Consider the following 12387-nt stretch of genomic DNA (forward strand, 5'->3'; position numbering starts at 1 on the left):
CTCTTTCTCACATCTCCCCCACCCACCACACACACACACACCTACCAACACATACAGAGCAAGAAATGTGGTTTATCTAAAATTCTTTACACAATTAAAAATTTTACTTTTTAAAATCTACAACCATAATCAGTAAAATGTTTTTTAGCAATTACTATTTACTAAGTACTGGTTCTAAGCAATTGCTAACCATCACCAGATTATAATATTGTTAAAATTATGATATCTCCCTTATACATGTAAAAGTATTTTCTCATAAAGGGATCATATAGGGATGATCCCTGATCATATAGAGATACAAAGTCAATATTCTTATTTAATTTTTTTTAAGCAGCTGGTAAGCATCATTACTCCCTTCCTGTAAATTCCAAGAATTTACTCAGAAGCAGATCAGAAACAGGAAATAGCACCCAGTCATCCTGTCCTGTGATCAACCGCATTTTTTAAAAGCAAGAGCTACTGTGTGAAAGTTGAGGCTATTATAGAAATGCATCATATCTATAAATTAGTGGTTCCAAACCAGGGGCAACTTTAGCCACCTTGAGACTCTTCTGGTAATGTCCTACTATTTGCAAGTGAGCTGTGTGACACAAGCAGGTTACCAGAGTTCTCTGAGGTCCAGCTGTCTCAGCTGCCAAACAGAGTAATTTACCTAATAGGGTTTTCTTTGTGAAGATTAACTAAAGTCACACATGTATACAGGACAGTAGCTGGCATTCAAAAATGTAGTAAGGTCTTAATATTATCATGCAAAAATCACTCCAAAAGGAAATGGTATTCAAGCTGCCAGTTTTCAAGCAATAGTACTCTTATATATTAAAGGTTTTCTTTACAGTAAAAACTACTCGTGTTGGACAGACTGGGGTGGAATTCTAATTTAATTACCATCTTTTTGGCTTTAGTATTCTCACTTAAAAGAGGGGCAAGAATAACACATTCAAAGGGTTTTGGAAAAGATCAGAGATAGTTTACGTACAAGTCTTAGCAGTTACTGGCATATTAGTGATCCCAAGTAGTAACTATTGTGAGTTACTAAAAGGATTAAGTTTTATATTAATAATATCACTGCTACTCTAAAATTCATTTCTTATATCGACATTAGTTATGTAATGCTTTTCCTCAGAGCCATTATATTACTAAAGTAAAGAAAGAGTATGTAGAATATGCTATGAAAACAAGGAAGTATTTAGATGTAATGGAAAATATACTGTTTAAAAAATAGTCCCCGTGCTCCAAATGTAGTGCTTCAAAGGAGGCAGACACAGACTGCATGGGCAGGCGCGAGGGCCCTGGGTCAGAAAACGCTCTGTAAAGAAGGAAAGCCCAAGAAGAGCTCTGCAGGCTGGCGAGGACCCTGAGGGTCACTGTGCAGCAGGGTGGGAAGTGGAGGGCTGCACCACTGCAGCCAGGGCAGCCAGGCAGAAAGTCACGGGGAGGGGAGAGCTCAGGGGGGCGAGCCAGCTGTGGGCTGCACCTCAGGATGCTTGCAGAGACCTGGCTGTCATTTCTTTAAGAGACTGCGATGATGGAAACAAAAGAATACTTAAGCCAAAATTAAAAGAAGCATGAAGAATGTTTTAGTAGAGCACTCAGAGTTCTAGCGACAAGACTCTATAATCCGTTACCTTGGTTCCCAGATGACTGGTCAGCCTTCAAGGAGCTTAATGTGTGCTACTAGAGCTCAAAACACTGGCTGTTTCATGATCTATTCGTGTACTTGACCCCTAGAAATTAAGCAAATTATAGACAGTATAATTTAGATTATAGATAAATATAGCTAGCTTCATGCTAAGATACTCCAAATGAACTGTCTTTAGGGTAAATAGCTAAATATACCATTAAAGTGTGAACATTTATAACTGCTCAAAATGAGTATTTTTATCTATAAACTTGAGTAGAATTTAGAGAAAGACTGAAGGAGGAAAAAAAAAAAACTGTTGTAAAAGACAAAGTACAATGTAGAAGAAACCAAACACTGAAGACATTCTAAGAGTAATATTCTTTCCCAAATCAAAAGGCATGAAACCATATTCAGCTAAATATACACTGGCTGGAAGAAAGCCCCATTGAGTGATGAAATGCTTCCCAAGGCCCACTAGACTTCACACTCCAGGATGTCTGGCTCTAGGTGAGTGACCACACCATCGTGGTCATCTGGGTCATGAAGGTCTTTTTTGTGCACTTCTTCTGTGTATTCTTGCCACCTCTTCTTAGCATCTTCTGCTTGTTATGTCCATACCATTTCTGTCCTTTCTTGGTGCAATGCTAGTCTGTAGGAATGTAAGTGAGTAAGACACCCCCACCCTCGCTGCATATGGAGCCTGGACAGGTTGCTCAACATGTAAACACACAGTGCCATGACGAGCGCAGGTGTGCAGACAGGAGTGGCGGGCACTCAGCTCAGGATTGTAGAGTAAAGGGCTGTCTGACTGTGAACGACAGAGAGGTGTCTCCTTAAAAAAGAGGAGGGTCAGCCACACAGCAGCTCAGATGAGGCAGAGGCCCTAAGCACAGGTCACAAAGAATGTGTACGTGTGTGTGTGCCTGTGAGAGAGAGAGAGAGAGAGAGAGAGAGAGAGAGAGAGAGAGAGAGAGAGAGAGAGACAGAGAAACTGACTCACTTGGAGATTAAGAGCTTCTTCTGATTGCAATAAGGAGGATGGAGTTGAGGGACCAAGACTCAAGATAAAGAGAGCAGGTGGGAGACTTTTAAGGAAATTTTGGCAAAGGGCTGCTTTTGATCTACAGGAGGAAATGAATGACTCCTTATGCTGAAGCAAGCATACTGTCTTTAAGGATATCTAAATACTTTGACTGTTTCTGGTGGTGAGGATGTAACACAACCCGTAAGGAGCCTTGTCTTCTAGAATTCACCACCTTGTGAACTACTCCTGTGGTTAAGTGTAGGCCAGATTTTGTGTAAGGCTTTTAGCGAACAGACTGCTATAGATATGATGAGAAGTCACTTTCAAGATAAGTTTACAAAAACTGTGGCTTCCATCCTGGACACCCTCTCTTGTTCTTCTCTGAGGGATTGCCAGATACTACACTATGAACTGCTCTTTGCAGAGGCCTTGGTGGCAAGAAATGATACCACTGGCCGACAGCCTGGACATCTCAGGCCTGCTAACAGTCATATGGTGAGTTTAGAAGCAGATCCTCCCCTCATCAAATCTTGAAATGACTGTGGCCCCAGCCAACATGGCGACTGCAGCCTATGAGAGACCCTGAACCAGAGGCACTCAGCTAAGCTGCACCAGGATTCCTGACCTACAAAGACAATAAATGGTTGCTGATTTAAGCTGCTAAATTTGTCAGGCAGCAATAGATAACTAACATATTGTTTGAAACAGAAGAGAAACAAGAGGTTACATTACAAAGCAAGGAAAAACCCATGTCTACAATGAAACATGTTCTGACATTCATTTCAGTGTAGACATCAATCACCTTTAAGCTTCAGACTTAGTATCTTTCTATATAGATTCTTGATTTTGGGACACTCTCCACTCTGCTCTCCCAAACTCTCTAGCTAGAAACCTAGATGGATTTATTATAAGGAGATTCCAAGAGAACATTCCCATACCCATACTACCTATAAGCCAGAACTTGAGTCTTGAGAATCTTTCCTGGGCCTTTTTATTATGATTAAGTCTGCACCAACATCCTTCAGAGGGACCAGAGAAGCAGTAACCTGTAAGAAATGGTTATCGTTGTTCGGTCGCTAAGCCAAGTCTGACTCTCTGTGACCCCATGGACTGCAGCATGCCAAGCTGTCCTTCACTATCTCCTGGAGTTTACTCAAACTCATGTCCTTTGAGTTGGTGATGCCATCCAACAATCTCATCCTCCTTTGCCCCCTTCTCCTCTTGTGCTCAATCTTTCCCAGCATCAGGGTCTTTTTCAATGACTTGCCTCTTTGCATCAGGTGGCCAAAGTATTGGAGCTTCCGGATCAGTTCTTCCAATGAATATTCAGGGTTGATTTCATTTACTATTGACTGGTTTGATCTCCCTGTAGTCCATGGGACTCTCAAGAGTCCTCTCCAACACCACAGTTCAATTCTTCACAGTGAAGCATCAATTCTTCACTGCTCAGCCTTCTTTACAGTCCAAATCTCTCATCCGTATATGACTACTAGAAAAACCATAGCTTTGACTATGTGAACCTTTGTCAGCAAAGTGACGCCTCTGCTTTTTAATATGCTGTCTAGGTTGGTCATAGCTTTTCACCCAAGGAGCAAGTGTCTTTTAATTTCATGGCTGCAGTCACCATTCGCAGTGATTTTGGAACCCAAGAAAATAACATCTGCCACTGTTCCCACTTTTCCCATCGACTTGCCATGAAATGATAAGACAGGATGCCATGATCTTCATTCTTTGAATGTTGAATATTAAGCCAGCCTTTTCACTCTCCTCTTTCACCTTCATCAAGCGGTTCTTTAGTTCCTCTTCACTTTCAGCCATTAGAGTGGTATCATCTGCATATCTGAGGTTGCTGATATTCCTTCCAACAATCCTGATTCCAGCTTGTGAGTCTCCTAGCCTGGCATTTCTCATGATGTACTCTGCATATAAGTTAAATAAGCAGGGTGACAATATACAGCCTTGATGTACTCCTTTCTAGATTTTTAACCAGTCTGTTGTTTCATGTCTGGTTCTAACTGTTGCTTCTGACCTGCATCTCCTTTTCAACACACATTAGAATCAAGCACTTCTCTATCTTCTGGTCCTCCTTTATCCACCTTTCAATATCCACTGCCATCAGAGGCACTCAAATGTGTGCCGAGGGGCCCAAGAAGGACTATGCCTGGCAGTTCAATCAGTACAGCTGGGACACAGTCAATTTCAACTACACTTGCTGGGTACAAATCCCTCTTCTATTATCTACTTGCTCACTTTAGGAAGGGACTCAAAAAACAGTATTTTTCTGAGAAAACAAAACAAAACAAAGTGACTCTAAGAAGTTCACCATAAAGGTAGCAACAGTCTCCAACTCTCTGTGAAACTGTGTAAGAGGGAGAAGAAGCAAAAGAAGCAAGCACCCTCCTCACCTTGCCTTTTTTCATACAGATGGTACACGGAAGTGGCCCAACAGTAGATGAGAAGTTTCTCTTTATTAAAGTACTACAGCTAATTCTACAACCCTTAGTGAATTAATAAAGGTAGACATTAAGTATAAATGCTGTGAATATCACAAAAAGATGTTATGTGCTTTCTGGTGGAAGACCACTATGCTACCTATGAAAGTCTCAGGCATAGAATGAGGGCCTGAGACCAAATCTGATCACATTGCTAGACCCAATACCAATTTACAGGGAATACAGAAGACAGAGAGATAGGTCAAACTTCACCATGCAGATGTTCCTAGCAAAATTCAGACTATGGAAAACTTGAGAAGACAAATAACTTTGGTTATTCAATAAATATACAGCAAAAATCTAAGAGACAAAGAAGAAATCTATAGATTAAAAGAAATTTCAAAGACACACTAACCAATCTCTGTGCATGAACTTTATCTGGCCCTTGTGTCAAATAAATTTAAAAATTATGACATTTACGAAGCAACTGCAAATTTGAAATCTGATGCTACCGAGGAACTACTGTTAGTTTCTTTGGGAGTGTAATAATGGCATAATAGTTATGTATTCTAGGTGTCCTCTGGCTGCAGGACTGCTTTAGCAATTCTGGGCCTTTTGTAGTTCCATAGAAATTTTAGTATTATTTGTTCTAGTTCTGTGAAAAATGTCATAGGCATCTTGACAGGAATTGCATTAAATCTGCAGAGTGCTTTGGGACTTCGGACAATACTACCAAGCTACAGTAATCAAAACAGCATGGCATTTGTACAGAAACATGACAGATAGACACACAGACCAAAAGAACAGGATAGAGAACCCAGAAGTAAACCCACATACCTACAGTCAGTTAATCCTTGACAAAGGAGATAAGAACACACAACGGAGAAGAGACGGTCTTTTCAGCCAGTGACACTAGGAAAGCTGGACAGCTACATGTAAATCAGTGAAGTCAGCACACACCCTCACACCATAAACAAACAAGCCCCCCAAATCCCTCAAATTGTTTTAAAGACATAAGTATAAGACATGATACCATAAAACTTCTGGAAGAAAACATAGGCAAAATAGTCTCATAGTCTCAAATTATAGCAATATTTTCTTAGATCAGTCTCCCAAGGGAAAACAAATAAAAGCAAAAATAAATAAACGGGACCTAGTCAAACTTAAAAGATTTTTTTCCAGTAAAGAAAACTATCAACAAAACAGAAACACAGCCTACAGACTGGGAGAAAATATTTGATTGACAGTCAATATCCAAAATGTACAAACAGCTCATACAACTCAGTATCAAAAAAATAAAAATAAAAAATAAAAGCAACAAAAATCAAAGGATGGACAGAAGACCTAAACAGACATTCCTTCAAAAGGCATACAGATAGCCAACAAATCATGAAAAGATGCTCAACATCACTGATTACTGAGAAATTCAAATTAAAAATGGCCACCATCAAAGCAAAAAGTCTGGAGAGCATGTGGAGAAAAGGAAATCCTTCTACACTGTTAGTGGGAATATAAATTGGTACAGCCACAATGAAAACCGGTATGGAGGTTTCTTAAAAAACTAAAAATAGAGTTACCACATGATCCAGCAATCTCACTCCTGGGCATAAATCCAAAAAAGATGAAAACTCTAATCTGAAAAGATAAATGCACCCAAATGTTCACAGCAACACTATTTATATTAACCAAGACCTGGAAAGAACCCAAGTACCCATCAACAGATGATGGTTTTAAGAAGATACAATGGTTTAAGAAGTCACAAAAAAGAATGAAATACTGCCACTTGCAGCACCATGGATGGAGCTAGAGAATGCCATACTAAGTGAGGGAGTCAGACAAAGACAGACATTATATGAGATCACTTATATGTACAGTCTAAAAAATAATACAAATATATCTACACACAAAACAGAAATAGACTCACAGACACAGAAAACAAACTTACGGTTACCACAGATGACAGAGAAGGACAAATTAAAGGTATGGGATCAACAGATATAAATAATCCAAAAAATATGTATATGTTACTGAATCACTTTGCTGTAGAGCTAAAACTAACACAATAATGTAAATCAACTGTATTTTCAATTTAAAAGAAAGTATTCTTAGACACAGAAAACAAACTTATAGTTATTAAAGGGGAAATGGGAGGAGGGATAAATTAGGAGTATGGGATTAACAGATACATACACTTTGATATATATAAAATAAACAAGGATTTACTTTATAGTATGTGCATGTGTGCATGCTAAGTCGCTTCAGTCACATCCAACTCTTTGTGACCCTATGGACCATAGCCCGCCAGGCTCCTCTGTCCGTGGGATTCTCTAGGCAACAACACTGAAGTGGGTTGCCATGCCCTCGAGATCTACCCAACCCAGGGATCAAACCCGCAGCTCTTTTGTCTCCTGCACTGGCAGGCAAGTTCTTTACCACTAGCACCACCTGGGAAGCCCTAGGGAATTTTATTCAATATCTTGTAATAACCTAAAATGGAAAAGAATTGGAAAAATACAATATAACTGAATCACTTTGCTGTATACCTGAAACTAACAATGTTAGGAATCAACTACATTTCAATTAAAAAAATGTTATATTCTGTAAATACACAGTGAAGTATTTAATATTTAAGCAAAAAATGATGATGTCTGGGATCTTTTCCAAAAATAAAATCAGAGGACAAAGTATATAGGGTACCTGCAGATTACTCTATTACTCTGTTTGCCTCTGTATATATTTGAAATTTTCCATAATAACAGGCTTAAAAACATATTATTGGCAGTGGAAAAGGTTCTCCTACCATTTCATCTCTTTCCCAGTCTTGTTTGAACTTCATCACTACTTACTGGTTGTCTCACTAGAGATCTGGTTCTAAACATTAAATGGAAAAGCTGAGATCGATTCATAAATGAATTACACATAAAGTTATATACTAAGCAAGTAGGGATCTAGCCCATATAATTTATTTCTAGCTTTCTCTTTTCATTTAACATTCAAGGGAGATTAATCACAGATCAAAAATCCCTCTTTCTAGAAGGGATGTTAGTTATCCCTTCCAACCTACATATATTCATTGCTATTATCTACTATTTATTTATCAGGGACTGTGGGGATATAAAAATGAATAAAACTGGAAAGAATCTTTGTCTTTCTGGAGCTTACAATTTAGTAGGGAGAACAGAAATAACCACATAAATAAATATAAAACTGCAAATGTGGTCTTCAAGGTGAGAAGAACAAGCGAGGACAGCCTGTAATGGGATGTGAACAGTTCAAGCCTCTTGAGAGAAATCACGCTAAAGTTCAGACACACACAAACTGCTGTTAACTGAGTGAAGTGGGATGAGAAGGCACAAGAGGGAACGGGCAGATGGTGTGCAGGCTGCAGCAGAGGAAGCCGTCAAGGGGAAGTCCTGAAGGGCCAGCGTGGCAGGCGTGCTGAGAGCAAAGGGTGACAGACAGCTGGCAAGTTTAGGCAGGAGCCAGGTTATACAGGTCGTAGTAAGGCTTGTCTTTTTCTGAGAATCAATGGATGCCAACAAAGGATTTTACCAAGAGGGTGATTTACTCGTGAAAGATCATTCTGGCAGAGTGGCTGTGGGCAGGAAACCAGGTGAGGTACAATGAACTTCCTTCCCCAAGGGCACTAGGGCAGGAGCTTGATGGATCATATTACTGTGATTCTGAGAAAGTCAAAGAGATTATTTTCAGTTTTGTTAGTGTCAACTGTTTTGTCTCTGGAGCAAATAACAAAAGAAATGAACAAACCCCAAGAGTCTGACAGGTAAAGGGATTTTGGCATAACTGGATCACAGTCTCACAGACACACCTCTTATCTACATTAAGATCTGGAAGTAGCTGTAGCGTCATTAATGTGATTTTGGTTTTTGTCTTGTAAGTTTGTTATGATTTTATCGCACACTAAAGTCTTACATTTTTAAATGAAGCCTATGGTTCTTTTATGGTTTCCTACTCACTTCATGATTATAAAAACTCTATGCTCATTTCCTTAACTTTTAATATTTCTAACAGTTTTCATTTGGGGGACTTCCCTGGTGATTCAGCGATTAAGAATCTGCCTTCTAATGCAGGGGATGCGAGTTTGACCCCTGGTCTGGGAACTAAGATCCCACATACTGCAAGGCAACTAAGTCCGAGGGCCACGACTTCTGGGCCTGCACGGCGTAACAGAAGATCCCGCATGCCGCAGGGAAGAAGATCTCACATGCCACGACTAAGACACAACATAGGTAAATAAGTAAACTGTTTTTTAAAGTTTTCATCTTTGACATTAAATCTAATATATTCAGAGTTAAATTCTGATATAAGAAATGAGATAAGAATTCAATTAAAAAAATAAATATTGAGCTTATTGGCTAGGTGAGGCTTTAAAGGATATAATAATTGAAATATGACCCCAAAGTATTAATAGTGGGTCTTAATCCTAAAGCAAAAAAAAAAGATTTTTGTCAAGAAGACAGAACTTCTTTCTACATATGTGTAGGAACACATGATAATCCCAGAGAACTCCCTAAGTAGTAGACAAAGAACCCAAATGTACTATTGGAATATAATTTTTTTTGCCCTAATTTACCATCTGTAGAGTATTATCCAGTACAATGTGGACCAGTAATATTAAAATGAAGTATATTTTTGTTTAAATGTGGTAAATTTAAATATTTAAATTAAGTATGAGACATTTTAAGCTTTAAATTTTAATGAACTAATAGAACAAATAAATAGTATCATTAAAAGTAATCTATAGGCACTAAAGGAATATTTTATATCAACAGTAAGAAAATTTCCTTAAAATCAACTTAGTTGAAACTGTATTTTAAAAAATCATTCATTTAAAACATAAAATATTGCTTGAAAAAATGTGGAGAATACAGAACACTCCAAAGAAAAATACTCATTAGGATACATTCCAATCAAACTCTAATAGAAAACTGATGGCAGCACAACAAGATAATGTTCTACATTTTTAAAAATTGTCTTCCATAATTTTGCTAAAGATGATAATAGTAAATATGACTAGGGTATTTATTTACTTTTATTTTAATGGGCATTAGAATTGTTTATTTAAATGCTAGGTTTCTATAATCCTGGAATACAACTGAAGATGAAAATATTAACTCTTTATGATTTTTTTAAAAAACACAAAAATATCTTAGAATGCCACAGAGAAAGAGCAAATCTATTCAATGCAAGCAGTAATAACTAGGTCAAATCACATATGACCAAAATGCAGCTTAGTATTTATTTTTCAAAGAAACTCCACTCACATTAATCATTTTAGGCTAAAACAGAGACACATACTTTAGAGCTATAAAATATACTTGGAAATTTGAAAGCTTCATAGTTAAATATAATAAAGAAAAATGACATAGCATTTTAGTACTGAATTCTTCTGGAGATATCCATTTAGGAAGGAAACAGGTCATGTGAGAATCATCTCACTCAGTATTTCTTTTAAAATATTTACATAGTTAACTAGAAAAGAAATTAATAAAATAATCTATTTACCTGACCGCTACCCACAGTTGCCATGTTGATTTCTGCCACTCCTTGACCTTCATTCTGCCGTTCGGCTTCATGTGAGCCAGCTTCATGCTTGCTCTGAGATGACCTCTGTTAATATGGAGTTAACATCAATACATACAAAAACGGTGCATGCTTTCTCAGCCCACAGCTTTCCTTCTTTCTTGCTCTAAAGCTCTGAAGGCCTCAATGACACAGGTTCACAAAAGCACGGAGCTGCACTCCATAGCCTCCAGCGGGCTGTCAGCTGCCTGTCTCGGTCACAGCAAAGTGAAGTGTGTCCCTCGAACACTAGGGCTGCACAAGGCAAAGGGTTTTCTGAGACCCACAGAAACACCATCCTCCACCAGCTGTGCTCACATCACTATCGGGGACATAACCCAACTAGAGCAAATAACTGTCTTTTCCGCAAGGTCACATGGTTCTGGTATTTAATAGAGCTGCAAATATAGCAGTTACTATAGCTTATAAATACCTTCTATGTAAGTATATTTATACTTACACACACATATATTTTTATATACATCTGCTAATAAAAGTAATATGAAACCAACAGATAAGCTCTTAGATTCTAATATGAATAAAACCAAAACCTTTTCTAATGTAACCACCATCTGTTAGGTAAAGTGAAAGGGCAAGATTATATCCAGTAAAAGCAGTAATTTCAAGACAGATTATATCTAGTACAAAGCAGTCACTTTGAAAACTATCACCACAGAATCAAAGAAAGAAAATAATCAAGTATCTTTTATAGAAACAATTACCAGTGTGCCTCCTCTAGGAACATTATAGGCAAAATTAAAAATTACATATTAAAAATTGTGACATAATAATGGAAAACTATGTTACAAAATGGCTTCCACTGGAATTTATTTAAACATAAAGCTTTCCTAGACCATTTAAAATGTGACTTTAAAATAATTTACATATACTATTTCCATCAATAAACAAGTGTAAGTTATACATAGGCAAAAGAGAAGTAGTCCCAATAATTCAGAAACAAGAAAAAACAGTACCTTGGGAAAGTGATACCACAAAATTCAACAAAATCATCTAAAGCAGAGAATACAAAGTCAGTGAAGAGAAAAAATGAATCAACGAGCACTAAATCTACAAAGATTTGACACTGACATCACTGAAGATGTCAATATAAAAGTAATTATTGAGTATGTGCTATGTCAGTTACTTGCAATAGGGCTGGAGAACACAGTACTGACAAACCCAGGCATCGTTCAACGCACTCTTCCAGATTTAGTCTAGTCAGGGATGCTATCAAATAATGAAAGAAACAACAGTAAAGTTAAACACTTCGACAAGCACTCTGAAAAAAGAGCACAAGTTGCTTATAAGGATACATAACAGAGGGACATCAGACATTGTGGGAGTCAGGGGAAGTGCTCTCTTAGGAAGTATTGTTTGGACTGAGGTCTAAAATATAAACAGGAGTTCTAGGAAACGGGATATGGCAGAGGATGAAGGAAACAGAGACCACATGCAAAAATTTAGGGAAATAGAGACCATATGCAAAGGAGCTGTGATGGGAGAAACGTGGTTTGCTCTAGGATATCAAAGAATTACAGTGTGAAGAGTAGAACAGAGAGATGGTTAAAAAAAGGAACTTAATGATTTTGTTGAATTTTAGTGTGATTCTCAGATGGCACTCATGCCCCCACATAACCAATACTCTAAAGGAAAAAGGTGCATGTATTCTGATCATTTAAACTCAAATTTTGAATGGTCTAAGAAGATGGGAAACACAAGAGATCAAC

The 12387-nt window shown here is 37.9% G+C and overlaps 1 long non-coding RNA gene across 1 annotated transcript in view; it reads right to left on the reverse strand.

Moving 5' to 3' along the window:
* Positions 1-1628: 1628 nt before the first annotated feature.
* The window catches only part of LOC136155207 (uncharacterized), a 30797-nt gene continuing 20038 nt past the window's right edge, over positions 1629-12387 (reverse strand). Inside the window, exons 3-5 of the long non-coding RNA XR_010660721.1 lie at positions 10604-10915; positions 8630-8760; positions 1629-1724 (exon numbers count right to left, since the gene is read on the reverse strand). This is a non-coding gene — a long non-coding RNA (uncharacterized lncRNA). The remainder of the gene's footprint in view (positions 1725-8629; positions 8761-10603; positions 10916-12387) is intronic.

The sequence above is a fragment of the Muntiacus reevesi genome, unplaced genomic scaffold (assembly GCF_963930625.1).
Source record: "Muntiacus reevesi unplaced genomic scaffold, mMunRee1.1 SCAFFOLD_205, whole genome shotgun sequence".
Taxonomy (NCBI): Eukaryota; Metazoa; Chordata; class Mammalia; order Artiodactyla; family Cervidae; genus Muntiacus; species Muntiacus reevesi.